Here is a 15,429-nt window from a genome sequence, read left to right as displayed (position 1 = left end):
AGGTACTTTTTCTAATGCTGAGATTGCCACATTGTGGAGTGTCTGAAGACATCTACAGTGTACTTACATATAAAAAATAAATAAATCAAAAAAAAAAAAAAAAAAAAAAAAAAAAAAAGAACAGAATAGTAAAAGAGAAGGACAGCTCTGTAGCTGAGTGCATCCTGCTCATCCAGGGAGCCCTGAATCAGATTCCTAGCACCCACACGCGGGCACCTCACAACAGTCTGTAATTCCAGCTCCAGGGGGATCTCCTGCCCTCTTCTGGCCTATACATGCATGAACACACACATGCACACACTCAAATAAATAATGAAAATAAATCTCTTGTGAGTGTTTTGTTTTTTGTTTTTGAAAGGTTCTATATTTTATTACTGGACAAACATCCTAATTTAAGACACGAAAAGTCTCCAGGTTTAAATGTTGAAATCCATCTGGTAGGACTGATTGATGACAATTCAGTATAAATCCTCAGTCTTGCCATTGTGTGAATCCTTACAGACCCAGCTTCGTTCTCCTCCAGTGTCTTCTCTTAGAGTTGTACCTGATTTTGTTACCAGTTTTCATCCGGATCCACTGAGGAATAGGGAGATTTTGCTTTTGTTTCTTGGCCAGGAATTGCTTGATTCGGAAAGTCTTGTGAGAAGACATAGCGAGAAGCCGAATCAAGAATAGCGGACACAATGGCGGAGGAATGGAGAAGAGAAAGCGTGTTTTGTTTTCTTAAGTCAAGGGTTCTCTGTGTAGCCTTGGATGTCATGGAAGTTACTCTGTAGATCAGGCTGGCCTTGAGGGTGTTCTGGGATCTGCCTTTGCCTCCTGAGCTCTGGGATCAAAGATGTATGTGACCACTGTCCAGCACTGCTGATTTCTAACACAGACTAGTCATAAGAAAAACATAAAATAACTCCAAACTGAGGTATTCTATAAACTATCAGATCAATAGTTCTTACATTTATCATGGTCATAAAGAACAAGGAAAGAAAGAAACTAAACTAAATGCAATATAGTATTCTGGATTAGATTCTGAACAAGTCCCTAGTGAAACTCTGGTAAAATCTAGTTTATGCTGGGGTTAACCAATGCAGTTAACAGTACACCGATGCTGTTTTTCAGATTTGACAAACGTATTACAGAAACAAACTAGGTAAGGAATGCACAGGAACTTTTGTACTATTCTTAAAACTTTTCTATTTATCAAGTGGAAAATATGAATTACTGGTCAGTTATGGTGGCACATGCCTTTAATCCCAGCACTTGGGAGGCACAGACAGACAGACCTCTGGGAATTTGAAGCTATCCGGATCTATGTAATGAGTTCCAGGCCAGTGGGGTTACATAGCAAAACCCTGTCTTAAAGATATACAAAATACTAATATCAGAAATAAAAAAACAGGTCAGGTAAGCGGATGCCTACCATTCATTCCAGCACTCAGGAGGCAGAGGCAGGTGGGTCTCTGAGTTTCAGGCCAGCTTGGTCTATAGAGTAAGTTCTAGGACAGCCAGGGCTACACAAAGAAACCCTGTTTCAAAAGCCAAAACCAAAACCAAATCATACCAAACAAAACAAAAAATGTAAACCAAAACAAACAAACAAACAAAAAACCTCTCCAACCCCCTCCCCCCAAAAAAAGAAATAAAAAAGGAGGACGGGGAGGACGAGGAGGAGGAAGAGAAATGAACACTGGAATATTGCTAGTAAGATGATATATCTTTGTGCATTAGGTTGAATGATTTGTGTATTGCCATTGTTTAAGTCTTAAATTTTAAGATGGTGGTACACACCTTCAATCCCAGCTCTCAGGAGCTGAAGGATCTCTATGGGTCTGAGGCCAGCCTGACCTACACTGTAAGGAGAGAAAGGTAAGGAGTGAGAAAGGGAGGAAGGGCGAGAGAGATGAAGGGTTGATTCTTTTGGACAATATAGGATAAAATTAGCAGGTTCTTTGGAAAATACAAGTAAATAAAAATGGGTACAAAGAGAAAACAAACCATCTAGATTTCGCTGTGAACTGAATCTGTAATAAAAACTTCCCACAAAGAAAACTCCATGTCTGTATGGCCTTGCCAGCCACCCTAGGTATTTAAGGAAGAAACATATTCTTCAAGAACATTTAAATAATAGTAGATGGACTAGCTGGTGTTTTTTTTTTTTTTTTTTTGTGTGTGTCAACTTGACAAAAGCTGAAGTTATCACAGAGAAAGGAGCTTCAGTTGGGGAAGTGCCTCCAAGAGATCCAGCTTTAAGGCATTTACTCAATTGGTGATCAAGGGTGCAGGGCCCATTGTGGGTGGTGCCAGCCCTGGGCTGGTAGTCTTGGATTTTATAAGAAAGCAAGCTGAGCAAGCCAGAGGAAGCAAGCCAGTAAGTAATATCCTCCATGGCCTCTGCATCAGCTCCTGCTTCCTGACCTGCTTGAGTTCCAGTCCTGACTTCCTTTGGTGATGAACAGCAGTATGGATGTGTAAGTTGAATAAACCCTTTCCTCCCCAACCTGCTTCTTGGTCGTGATGTTTGTGCGGGAATAGAAACCCTGAGTAAGACAGTAGGGAAAGGAATACTTACTATGTGGCCTAGATTGTCCTCTAACAATCCTGCTGCCCCAGCCTCCCAAGTGTTGGGATTATGTATCATGCCTAGTCTACCTTTTTTGTTTGAGACAGGGTTTCTCTATACAGCCTTGGTTGTCCTGGAACTCACTATGTAGACCAGAATAGCCTCAAACTCACAGAGAGCCACTTGCCTCTGCCTACCCAGTGCTGGAACTAAAGGTGTGTACCATGCCTCATCCAACTTGTTTTGAAATAAGCATAGTCTTTACCTTATATGAGACTACATATGATGTTGCAAAGGCAGGAAGTTATTGAATAATACCTTTCATGAGCCCCCATACAACTCTAAATAAATGCTAACAAATCAAATCCAGAATTATATTTAAAAAAAAAAAAGACACAATACCTTGATTAGGAATGCCAGGCTTATCCAAAATTAGAGAATGCAAATTTAACATTAGCAGGCTAATGGAGAATAGCTGTAGTTATCTCAGTGTGTCAAGAGCATTGGATACAATATAACATTTGTTTATGTAATACTGCTTAGGAAACCAACAGTAACATTTTCTCTAACAAGTTACATGCACCTCTTAAAAGCCAATAGGTACCAAACTTAATACATTAATGCTGAAATATCATTTCATTGCCCTGATATCAGAAACATGATAATAAGACCATAGTGTGTGTGCTGGAGCCCCAAGCGACTACTGTAAATAAAGCAAGGAGAAAAGGCACAAAATCTGGAGATAGATGAAGCTAGCACAAGCCTGCAGCCCCACTGACTCAGGTTGCTGAGGCAGGGAGAATTGTTTGAGTGTCCCAGGTTTTTTTTCTTTCTATTTTAAAAATTTGTGTGTGTGTCTTCTTCATGTATGCCTGTGCACCACATGCATGCAGTGCCTGAGGAGGCCAGAAGAGGGCGTCCCATCTGCTGAGATTGCAGTTACAAATGATTTCTGAGCCCACCAGATATTAAACTTAAACTCCAGCTCCCAAGTCCTTCAATGTTTGATTGTACAACATAGTACTGCTCTGCTTCAGGAGAGAGAAAGAGAGACAGAAACAGTCATAATAACATGGTGGCATACATAGAACTTCTGAAAGGACTGACAAAGTATTAGAATCCATGAATGAATTTAACAATGTTGCTAGATAGAAGGCTAAAAAGGAAACTCTGTCTATACATTTCTATAATCAAGAGAGAGTAAAATATTAAAACATCATTAAAATGATATTTTAAAGACTGCTAAATAAAAGCCTGGCTTGGTGGTTCCTAGCTTTATTTCCAGTATTTGGGAGGCAGGGGCAGGCAGATCTCAGTGAGCTGGAGGCAAGCCTGGTCTACATAGTGAGTTCCAGGACAGCCAGGTCTAGGTAGAGACCTATCTAAAACAAAACAAAACAAAACAAAATTGGTTAACTATCTAGGAATAAATCTAACAAAAACTGTGCCAGAGCCCAGAAGAGTATGAGACACTACAGAGGGAAATGGCAGAAAGGACATGAGCCAGGCAACAATGGCACATGACTTTAATCCTAGAACTCAGGAGGCTGAAGGCCAGCCTGGTCTACAGAGGGAGTTCCAGGACAGCCAGGGCTACACAGAGAAACCCTGTTTCAGAAAAGTAAGAAAAAGAAAAGAAAGCACAGGGGCCAGGATGGAGGTGCAGTAAACAGGATGGAGGTGCAGTAAACAGGATGGCGGTGCAGTAAACAGGATGGAGGTGCAGTAAACAGGATGGAGCCTGGAGTGTTTGCCCTGCAAGCATGGACCCAACGCCATGTCCAGATCACCCTGGTGCTGGGGAAGTGAACACAGGAGCAGCCCGGGGGCTCACCAGTCATCCAAATCCGGCCTAATTGGTGGGCTCCTGGCCAATGACAGACTGTGTCTCAAAGAAGATGCACAGCATTCCTTAAGCTGACCCGTGGCCTCTGTGTGCGCATGTCTTCGTGTGCACGCTCATCCTGACCCCAGAGAAAAGTGAGATTATTACTTGGAAGACCGAAGCAGAGGAGGATTTTGAGTTCAAGGTCACTCTGGGCTAAACAGCAAATCTAAGCATACCTGGCCTCTGGAGTGGGGTGAGACCGCATCAGAAAATAAAAATAAGTAATTTCGGTTATTTATTAAAGACACTACTTAAAAAGTCTTGACCTGGGAGAAGAGGTTCATAACCTGTGGCTCCATGGAGGAATCACTATCAACACAGACAGGGAACTTAGATAATCAATGAAAGGACAACAAAAGTCAGTAAAACACCCTAATGTTTACTTATTAATCTGTGAGTGTCTGCCGTGTGAGGTCAGGTACCCTTGGCGGCCCGAAGAGGGTGCGGGGTCCCTGGAAGCTGGAGTTGAAGGTGGCTGTGAGCTTCCCATGTGGGTGCTAGGTGTCTAATCTGGGTCCTTGGGGAGAGCAGCCGAGTTCATGTAAATGCGGAACATTTCTCCAATTCCAGTGTTTAGCAGAGTGTGGTGGCTCTCGGCTATAACCCCAGCGCTCAGGAGGCTGATGGATGCAGGAAGATCGCTGCAGGTCTGAGGTCAGCCAGGGCTGTATCTCAAAAACAGGATATCAAACTGACCAAAAAACACACAGAATGGTCAGAATCAGGAAAAGGCGCCCTTATAGTCTCTTCCCATTGATGTCTAACTAGGCCATCCTCTGCTACATATGCAGCTAGAGCCATGAGTCCCACCATGTGTACACTTTGGTTGGTTGTTTAGTCCCAGGGAGCTCTGGAGGTACTGGTTAGTTCATACTGTTGTTCCTCCTATGGGGCTGCTAACCCCTTCAGCTCCTTGTGTACTTTCTCTAGCTCCTTCATTGGGGACCCTGTGTTCCATCCAATGGATGGCTGTGAGCATCCACTTCTGTATTTGTCAGGCACTGGCAGAGGCTCTCAGGAGACAGCTCTATCAGGCTCCTGTCAGCAGGCTCTTATTGGCATCCACAACAATGTCTGGGTTTGGTGATTGTAAATGGGATGGATCCCCAGGAGGGACAGTTTCTGGATGGTCGTTCCTTCAGTCTCTGCTCCATGACACTGATTTCCCGAGGATGTAGAACCATTCTTGTCTGAGAGGAAGGCAAATTGAAGCAGTTTGTGGGAGTTCTGTGATATCTACTAAAGCAAATGGCTTAGTTAGGGTTTTACTGCTGTGAACAGACACCATGACCAAGGCAACTCTTACAAGAACAACATTTAATTGGGGCTGGCTTACAGGTTCAGAGGTTCAGTCCATTATCATCAAAGCAGGAGCATGGCAGTGTCCAGGCAGGCATGGTGCAGGCAGAGCTGAGAGTTCTACGTCTTCATCTGAATGGCTGGTAGCAGAATACTGACTTCCAGGCAGCTAGGATGAGGGTCTTAAAGCCCACACCCACAGTGATGCACCTACTCCAACCAGCCACACCCATTCCAACAGGGCCACATCTTCTAATAGTGCCACTCCCTGGACAGAGCATATACAAACCATCACAGCAAATATGCATATACGTATGTATATACCCTATAGTCCAGCAATTCCATTGTATATACAAGGGGGCGGGAGCTTGACAGACATTTCTATGAACTTTTGACATTTTTCACAATAACGCTAAACTGGCAACAGTATAAAATCTGTTCACCACTGTCAGTTGGACACTGGAGCTGGAGAGATGCTCAGCATTTAAGTGCACTTGGCTGCTCTTCCAGAGGACTCAGATTTGACACCCAGCAACCACATGGAAAGCTCACAGCCACCTGTAACTCCCAGCTCCGAGGTACCCTGCACCTTCTTCTGGCCTCCAAGGGTACCTGACCTCACATGACAGACACAGATGAAAAGATGACCAAATTGTGGCACAGTCGTCAACGGGATGCTACACAGCAAAATAGTAAAATGTCAGTGTATGCTGGTATCTGAGTCTCGTCCTGTGTTGAGCAAAGACATCAGCCGCCAGAGAATGCACTGCAAGAGCCAACAGGGTTTAAGATGGGAGCAATGTGGGCAGATTTGGAGTGGCTGCTGCCTGTGGGGCACTAGACTTTGACTGAAAGGAAGCAAGGCACCTGTCAGGTGCAAGTGTGCAGTGACTGCACAGGTGTACATTTATCGGACTGGACGTTTAAAGCAGGTGTCCCTTCTTGTACTTCCATAAAATGAAAAGGACTATGGGATAGCACTGATGGAGAACTGGAAAGTAGACAACACACTAGAAAGCAAATGTGGACATGGTGAAGGAAGGAGTCACAGTTCATGAGGCTGATGCTTGGGGACTTGGAGGAAGCCATAAGAACATCACCCTAGAGAAAAAGAAAAAGAAAGGGCTAAACCTAGCCTTCCTCTGATGAGCATGCAAATGTACTTTCTTTGCAGTTTTATCTTATATTTAAGAGACATTAATTCTTTTTTACTTTGCTTTGTTTTGTTTTTTATTTTTTATTTTTATTTATTTATTTTTTTTGAGACAGGGTTTCTCCGTGTAGCCCTGGCTGTCCTGGAACTCACTTTGTAGACCAGGCTGGCCTCGGACTCAGAAATCCACCTGCCTCTGCCTCCCAAGTGCTGGGATTAAAGCCAGCAGCCACCATGCCCGGCTGGGACAGCCTGTTCTATGTAGCAATTTTAAGCCAGCCAGGGCTATATAGTGACACCTTATGTACCCTATGTCAAAAATGAAACAACAAAAAACAAAAAAATAGAAAGGAAGAAGAAGAAAAAAGAATTACCTAAGCGTTATGATCTAGCTTAGGGAAACTTTGCCAAAGGGCTATTCAATATTGAACACACCTTGTTTATAGAGCATGCTGTAGGGAATGGTCTTCAGAACAGCAGGAAAGTAGAGAAGTAAGTTCTCTCTCGCTCGTTCGCGCTCTCTCTCTCTCTCTCTCTTTTTTTTTTTTNNAGACAGGGTTTCTCTGTGCAGCCCTGGCTGTCCTGGAACTCACTTTGTAGACCAGGCTGGCCTCGAACTCAGAAATCCACCTGCCTCTGCCTCCCGAGAGCTGGGATTAAAGGCGTGTGACACCACCGCCCGGCTAGAAGTAAGTTCTCTTACTAAAACACGAAGACACCTCGCTCCTGGAAGATAAATTTATTAGGAAGAGTTTTGTGTGAACAAGGTGTATGTGAAACAGCTTATGGCAAATTGGCTGCTTATGTTAGGGTCTACTGACCCAACACCCTGATGCTGCAAGAAAAGAGAACGTCCCAAATTTGGTCACATGTATAAAATGTTTGCTATCAGATACATAACAAAATTACCATAAGATATGTTTTGTGGACTTATGAGGCCTCAGGCGTCTGTCCTTCCAGGCACTGCCTCCCCTGTTGTCCCCCCCACCCCCAATTCTTCCATGAGGAGGAGGTTGTCACTCTATCAAGTCCTAATTAAGGCCAAGACAAAAGTCTTTCTGAGCCAGCAGTGAATTGTAGAACCATTTAGAACAGGCTTGAATGCCATTCAGTCTACAGCCTGTGGGTAACGGGACTGTGACCCTGCTTGGCAGGGCATGGTCTTCAATATTTCCAGAGAAGGCACACATCTTAGACACTACCACCTTCCCCAGTGAAAAATCTCTCACATCCACCTTGCTGGTCCCAGAGCTCTCTGAAGCATGTGGTGACCTGCCTGGCTAACCACTCCTAGAGTGAGCACACTGACTGGTTTAGGGCATCTTGCTAGCTCAGTGTCGAGATCTAATCTAAGGAACGCACCACACCCACTTACAGCCGGTGGATTCTGGTGGTGTTTTAGAAGAAAGTTGTAACAACACAAACACCACCATGAAAATGATTACTCGATGGGAGACATAATGGCAAGGTTAGTAGACGTGGCTAAGCCTTCCTCTTTGATATTCACTACAGGCAGGTAGTACTGGAAATGATAAAACCTTGGCTGGAATGTGGCTCCCTCGGTAGGGTACTCGCGTAGCGTTCGTGAAGCCCTGGGCTCCATCCCAGCACCAAATAAAACTATTCTTACAGGTGTCGCATGCTTGCAATCCCTGCACAAAAGAGGGCGACGGGAAAGATCAGAAGGTGAAGGTTATTTTTAGCTACAAAGTGAGGTTGAGCACAGTTTGGGGTACACAGGACTCTCTCTAAAAGTGGAGAGTACAGTGGAGAGCTAGAAAGATGGCTCAATGGGTAAGAGCACTTGTTGCTATTACAGAGGACTGGGTTGAGTTCCCAGTGCCCATATCTGTCAGTTCACAACTACCTGTAACTCCAGTTCCAGGTGATTTTATGTCCTCTGGAAGTACCTCACACACAAACACATAAATAAAAAGTAAATGAAATAAAACAGGAAAGAGAGTTGCAGGAACATCTGATGTTTTCTTAATGCATTCTTGCTTTTAATAAGAGGGGTTTGAAGAAAATGGAGAAATAAGTTATAAATTCCAGTGATCTCTAAAGACACTTCACGGATTAGCCCCGCCTCCGACGTTCACCAAATGCTAAATCTCCTTCTGTACTTTACCTACTCCAGAGTTTCTAACCTGAAGGATTTCAAGGAAAGCCCAAACCTGGCGGGTTAAGACATAGAGTCACCGGAACACTCCTGCCCCCTGGTGGCAATGCTCAGAACTGCGTGGACAAGGCGGGAGGTGCTCGCGCTAGGGGGTTGGGGGGCGATAATATGTGGAAACGGTGAAAAGAAAACCACGAAATAAATGGTTAATTTTCTTGCTTCCCCGGTGCTTCCTGTCCATCAGTGTCCACTACACCCAGGAGGAAGTGTCAGAAGCCGTCCACCTACTCACAGGAATTGCAGTTCCTCTGTTTTATTTTTTATTTTTGATGCTTTAGTGAACTTTAATATGTGGAACATATCCACGTCTTCCTGCCATTAGGGGATATTATCAAAGTCCAAGCCTTGGGAGAGGTACAGAATCCAGCCAACAGCAATTTATAAGAGCAGGCCTACGGGGGCATGGGCAAGTGAAGAGACAGGAAAAGAATTCAAGATTGAACAAAGCTGTAAATTGATTAATTGAGTTTAATTAAGGGGAAAAGCAGTTGGGTTTTGGAAGTTCCGCCAACCATGTTAGGTGGAAAGGAGCTTGAAGAATTAGGCTCAGGGGAAGGGCATTACAACTCCAACCCCGTTGGCAGGTCATTTCTCTTCTTTTAAAAGCTCAGTATTGGACTTGTATATGGGAATGGGAGAGGGAGGCAAACCAGGGAGGGACAGAAGTAACACAAAGAGTCTGGAGATGGGATTTAGGTAAACCGAAAGGGCGGGAGCCAAGTCTTTGCATTTAAATGGTGAAGCCCTACTCTGGCACAGTCCTTCTGCAGCTGGCTGCAGTCCTGGGACTTGCGTGTATGGTGGGTGGGGTAGGTGATGGGAAGGGTTTAGAATCTGCTGTCAGTCGGCAAGTTGCTTTCGCAAGTTAGTCCTGGATCCCATCCCGAAGCTCTTTCCGGGTTACCACTGGCTCCTCCCCCCCCTTTTGCTAGGGTATCCAGGTCATATGTGATGGTTAGTCTTTGTTTTCAAGACAGGGTTTCTCTGTGTATTCCTGGCTGCCCTGGGATTCACTCTGTACACTAGGCTGACCTCGAACTCATTGAGATCTGCCTGCCTCATCTTTCCGAGTGCTGGGAATAAAGGCGCGTGCCACCACCGCTAGGTATGATGGTTAGTTTTATTCGTCAATTTGACCCAATCTAGAATCGCCTAGGAAGGGAGTCTGAAGGCGGAGCTGCCTACATTAAGTTGGCCCTCAAGCTTGTCTGTGAGGGATTTTCTTTTCTTTTTTTCTTTCTTTTTTTTTTTTTTTNTTTTTTGGTTTTTCGAGACAGGGTTTCTCTGTATAACCCTGGCTGTCCTGGAGCTCACTTTGTAGACCAGGCTGGCCTCGAACTCAGAAATCTTACTAGAGGTGGGAAGACTCCCTTCCAATGTGGGCGGCACCGTTTCCTGGGCTGGGCGCCCGACAGTAAAGACTGGGCTGAGAAGCGTGCGTGAGTACCTTGTTCTGGTTATCATGTGACCAGCTGAGCTCTTGGAAGCCTCTGCCACCGGAACCTCCATGGACTGTAGTGTAGCCTGAGGTTGTGAGCTAGAATAAACGATCTCCTTAATTGTTTTTTGTAAGGACACCTTATGGAAGGAATAGAGAGGAATTTAATCCAGTATGCCACGGCACAGATGCTCCACCATTGATTTCGCGATGTCTTCCTGGAGGCCACGTGAGTTGTTTACAGGGGCTCCCTGCTGTTCGAGTTCGCTTCTCACTCCTTTTCAGCTCAGGATCCTCTCGCTGGAGGAACACAGTGCTTCCCCATTTTAGCATTGGAGCTCACTTCCTATTGAGCAAAGCTTCCTCCTGGGGTCAGTTCTTGCCGCGCCCTGCAGGAGCGAGCAATTTTTTCCACAGAAAGAAGAAGTAGATTAATCTGCCCCAGGCCTAAGTAAACACACCCATTTCCCGGATGGCTGCACTCTGCCTCTCCCTGTAGTACTCCAGCTTAAGTGCTGCTCGGTTGTACTAATGCTTCTGGCAGCAGACAGGCCCCTCCCATGGAATCATTTTACCACCGCGTTACTGGCCCAGTGTATCCTCCAGTTTTCTGGGGTCAGCAATGCTCATTCCTCTGCATTCTAAATAGATAAATATACCTTTGAGAATAAACCAGAACCTAGTCAGGGTTTCTCTGTGCAGCCCTGGCTGTCCTAGAATTCATTCTGTAGACGACACTGCCTCCCAAGTGCTAGAATTAAAGGCGTGCACCACCACCTCCTGGCTCAACCCGGTCTCCATCTTAAAGTGAGTTCCAGGACAGCCAGGGCTATACAGAGAAACCTTGTCTCGAAAATCCCTCACAGACAAGCTTGAGGGCCAACTTAATGTAGGCAGCTCCGCCTTCAGACTCCCTTCCTAGGCGATTCTAGATTGGGTCAAATTGACGAATAAAACTAACCATCATACCTAGCGGTGGTGGCACGCGCCTTTATTCCCAGCACTCGGAAAGATGTGCTTAAAGGCTTTAGCCTCCATCAGTCCTTCTTCTGTGCAATCTCTTTAGTGACAATGCCTTCTACATGCCCAGTGCCTGCATAAGGGTGAACCTGGGAGCCACGATGTCCAAGGGTTGTGACTGTGGGACGGTTTGAATGGAAGGTTGGATCTGATAGAATTACGTTATTATGAGTGTTTCAGAGAGCCACAGTGGGATTGTGGTGGAGTTAACAGAATGATGGATTGTGGGTTTCCAAAACTGAAGAACAAAAGCCTAGCACAGTGGTTGGGGGGGAGGTTGCAGGGGGGGGCGGGGGCAGAGGGTGTGGCGGTGGTGGTGGGGGGTGAGGACTGCTAGATAGCAGAGTCTCAGTCCTACCCCTTGGCTCATGAATCAGAATCCCTGAGACAGGGATCTCTCTGTGCTGTGATGGTGAGTCTGACCATCCTCAAGATTGCAATCCACGGGCTGGTGAGATGGCTCAGTGGGTAAGAGCACCCGACTGCTCTTCCAAAGGTCCAGAGTTCAAATCCCAGCAACCACATGGTGGCTAACAACCATCTGTAATGAGATCTGGCGCCCTCTTCTGGAGTGTCTGAAGACAGCTACAGTGTACTCACATATAATAAATAAATAAATCTTTAAAAAAAAAAAAAAAAAAGATTGCAATCCACTAGCTTGAGTTAGAGGCTTGAAGGTCGTGTCTTGAGAAAGCAGTCTGTTTTGTACTCAGAAGTCTGAGAAGGTGTGAGACAGGTTGATAATGGCTCTCTCACTCTCTGCACTGGGCAAGCCCCAGTGAGATGACTCGGTGGATAGGGGACCAACTGCCAAGCTGATTCCAGTCTGAATCATGAATCTGCCTGGAGGAAGGAGAGACCTGAGAGGGGTCTTCTGATGTTCTTCTCCATCCCCACTTTTAATTAAATATTTAATTTAAATTAATTAAATTAAATGAATTAGTTTTATTTTTATTAAAAATAAAACTGTTACCCGTGTAAGAGCTGATGAGTATTCTATTAATTCAGGAGGTTTTTTGTTTTTGTTTTTTTGGTTTTTCCTCAGGGATGACCAATCATACAGATGTGATTGTGATGCTGAGGCCAGAGCCTGTAGTGTTACAGGAGAAGGTGCCAGGCTCGGCAGCAGACAGCCAAAGGCCTAGGATTTGGAAGAAGGGAAAGCAGAACCGTTGGGCCCTTCCCTATGGGATGCCAGGTTTTCAGCCTGAGAATAAAATAAAGTCAGAGGCGGGAAAGAACTCCAAGGATAAAAAGTTGGGAAGCTATTGAGCATACATTTCGGGGTTTTTTTTGTTGTTGTTGTTGCCATTTGTTTGTTTTTCTGGTTTTTGGGGACAAGTTTCTCTGTGTAGTCCTGGTTGTCTTTGAACTCAGAGATCCACTTGCCTCTGCCTCCTGAGTGCTGAGATTACAAGCATGCACCTCCAAGCTTGGTTTGAACATAATTTTCTTTCTTTCTCTCCTCCTCTTGCTCCGGCTCCTTCCAGCCCAAATATTTTTTAATATGTTTCTCATTATAGGTGGTTGTGAGCCACTATGTATGTGGTTGTCTGGGATTTGAACTCATGACCTCTGGAAGAACAGTCGGCACTCTTCACTGCTGAGCCATCTCACCAGCCCAAGCATAATTTTCTATAAAATGTGACTTGGTCATACAGTGTTCTAATTCTATGAAACTGATTTGCATACAGGGGCTCCTTTGGGCTTGCGTCTTCTCCTCCTCAGCCTTTCAGGATCTGTGGTAGGTGATGGCGTCAGTGGTGACATCAGCAAAGACTGACCTTGCCTCACCTGCTTTGTCTGCTGCACTGACAACCGAATGATATTTTTATGGGCAGTCCTTCCTACTGAAATGTGAGCTTTCTCATCCTCTGTGTTCCCATTTACAGAGACAGCGCTTGGCATCCTGTCAGTGCTTGAAATGATTTAGACGAATAAAAAACGACTCTAACTCAGATTATGAAAAGGCATCTAGAGGCTGAGCGAGGCTTCCCATGGATGTCAACCGAGGCACATTGATTATGTCATCAAACAGATGACAGCCTTGTGCTACAGGATGAAAGGCTCGCTTTGATAGGTTAAAAAACAAATACTGCCCTCTGCTGGTAGGTTTGTTTCTTTCACATTCTGTTTTAGCAGCAATAAACATTCTGCTTCTGGTTGGTGTTTGTTTGTTTGTTTTGGGGTTTTTGAGACAGGGTTTCTATGTAGCCTTGGATGTCCTGGAACTCGCTCTATAGACCAGGCTGGCCTTGGACTCTGGGATCCACCTGCCTCTGCCTGGTGAGTGCCACCTTTGCCTGGCCTGCATTCTGCTTTTCTTTGTTATGTATACAGCATTCTGCCTGCATATGTGCCTGCAGGCCAGAAGAAGGCATCAGATCCCATTACAGAGGGCTGTGAGCCACCATGTGGGTGCTTGGAATTGAACTCAGGACCTCTGGAAGAGCAGCCAGTGCTTTTAACCGCTGAGCCATCTCTCCAGGCCCACATTCCTGCTTTTCTTAGGTAAAAATATAGTGGGTATTGTGGTTCCCAGCTTCCAGCAGCTGAGAAGCTGAGACATGAGGCCTACTGAGGACAGCCTCAGGTACAGTGAGATGCTGTCTCAAAAAAGGAGGCTGGAGAGATGGCCCAGTGGTTAAGAGTGGTTAACAGAGGACCTGGGTTCAATTCCTAGCATACACATGATGGCTCACAACTGTCTGGAACTCCAGTCCCAGAGGATCCAAGGCCCTCTTTAGATCTCCAAGGGCACAAGGCACATATGTGGTTCACATGAATATATGCAGGTACTTATGCATTCATGCACATTAAATAAAGAGATAACTACATTTATCTACATAAAAAAATGTAGTTAAAGAGCTGGAGAGAGAGCTCAGCGGTTAAGAGCACTGAATGCTCTTCTAGAGGTCCTGAGTTCAATTCCCAGCCACCACACGGTGGCTCACAGTCATCTGTAATGGGATCTTTCCTTACAAGCTGCCAGTCCCACCTTAGGGTAGGGTGTATGTGGTGGAGAGAACAGGAGAAGAGGAAAGGGAGGAGATTAGAGGGCCTGGATACAAGGAGCCTTGAGGATTGTATTAAGGTTTATTTTCTTCCCTCACTTGGCCTCATTTATTGCTCGAGCTGTAGCTGGCCTGCCTTTGCCTCCCAGGCACTGGGATTACAGGTATTACCATGTCTATCTAAAAATTATCAATTTCATTTTTTAAAAACAACTGATACGTGTACACACACTAATCTTCCCATCAGTGTGGTATCCTTTTAGAAATTTTATCTCCTCTATTTCTGTACTTCATTATCAGAAACAAAAGATACCTCTGTCTTGTTGAAGACAGGATTTCAGTGTGTAGGGTAAGCTAGTCTTGAACTCTGATTCTCCTGCCTTACTTAGTGCAGAGTACTTTGGTTTCAGGCATGTGCCATCATACTAAAGCTAATGTTGGACTGATCAAACTATAAAAACTCTCTAGCACCTAGCATATAACTGGGAAGAGGACAATGTAATTAAGAAATATTTAATAGGGGGCTGGAGAGATGGCTCAGTAGTTAAGAGCACTGCCTGCTCTTCCAGAGGTCCTGAGCTCAATTCCCAGCAACCATTTGTAATGGGATCTGATGCTCTCTTCTGGTGTGTATGAAGACAGCTACAGTGTACCCACATACATGAAATAAACCTTTTTAAAACAAAAAACAAAAAAAGAAATATTTAATAGTAGCAACCGTAGAATTCTTGGCTTTGGTTGAAATTTCCTTCTAAGCCAACAGGTAAAGGCACTCTAGAGTCTGCCAACACACACAAACCAGCAACACCCCCAAACACCAACACCCCCAAACCTGGCCAACAAAACACCAGACTGAAGGAAAGGAAAGCCAGTAAGACTTA

General features: G+C 44.9%; 1 pseudogene across 1 annotated transcript; it reads right to left on the bottom strand.

Annotated features, from left to right (window-relative positions):
* Positions 1-348: 348 nt before the first annotated feature.
* LOC110311996 lies at positions 349-704 on the bottom strand (annotated as a pseudogene). The gene has a single exon (XR_002380016.1). The product of XR_002380016.1 is annotated as a 60S ribosomal protein L39 pseudogene (transcript).
* Between the last annotated feature and the right edge of the window lie 14,725 nt (positions 705-15,429).

This window comes from Mus caroli, chromosome 16, assembly GCF_900094665.2.
Source record: "Mus caroli chromosome 16, CAROLI_EIJ_v1.1, whole genome shotgun sequence".
NCBI classification, from domain to species: domain Eukaryota; kingdom Metazoa; phylum Chordata; class Mammalia; order Rodentia; family Muridae; genus Mus; species Mus caroli.
The sequence above is the reverse complement of the archived record's forward strand: the minus strand, read 5'-3'. Positions and strand labels throughout refer to the sequence as shown.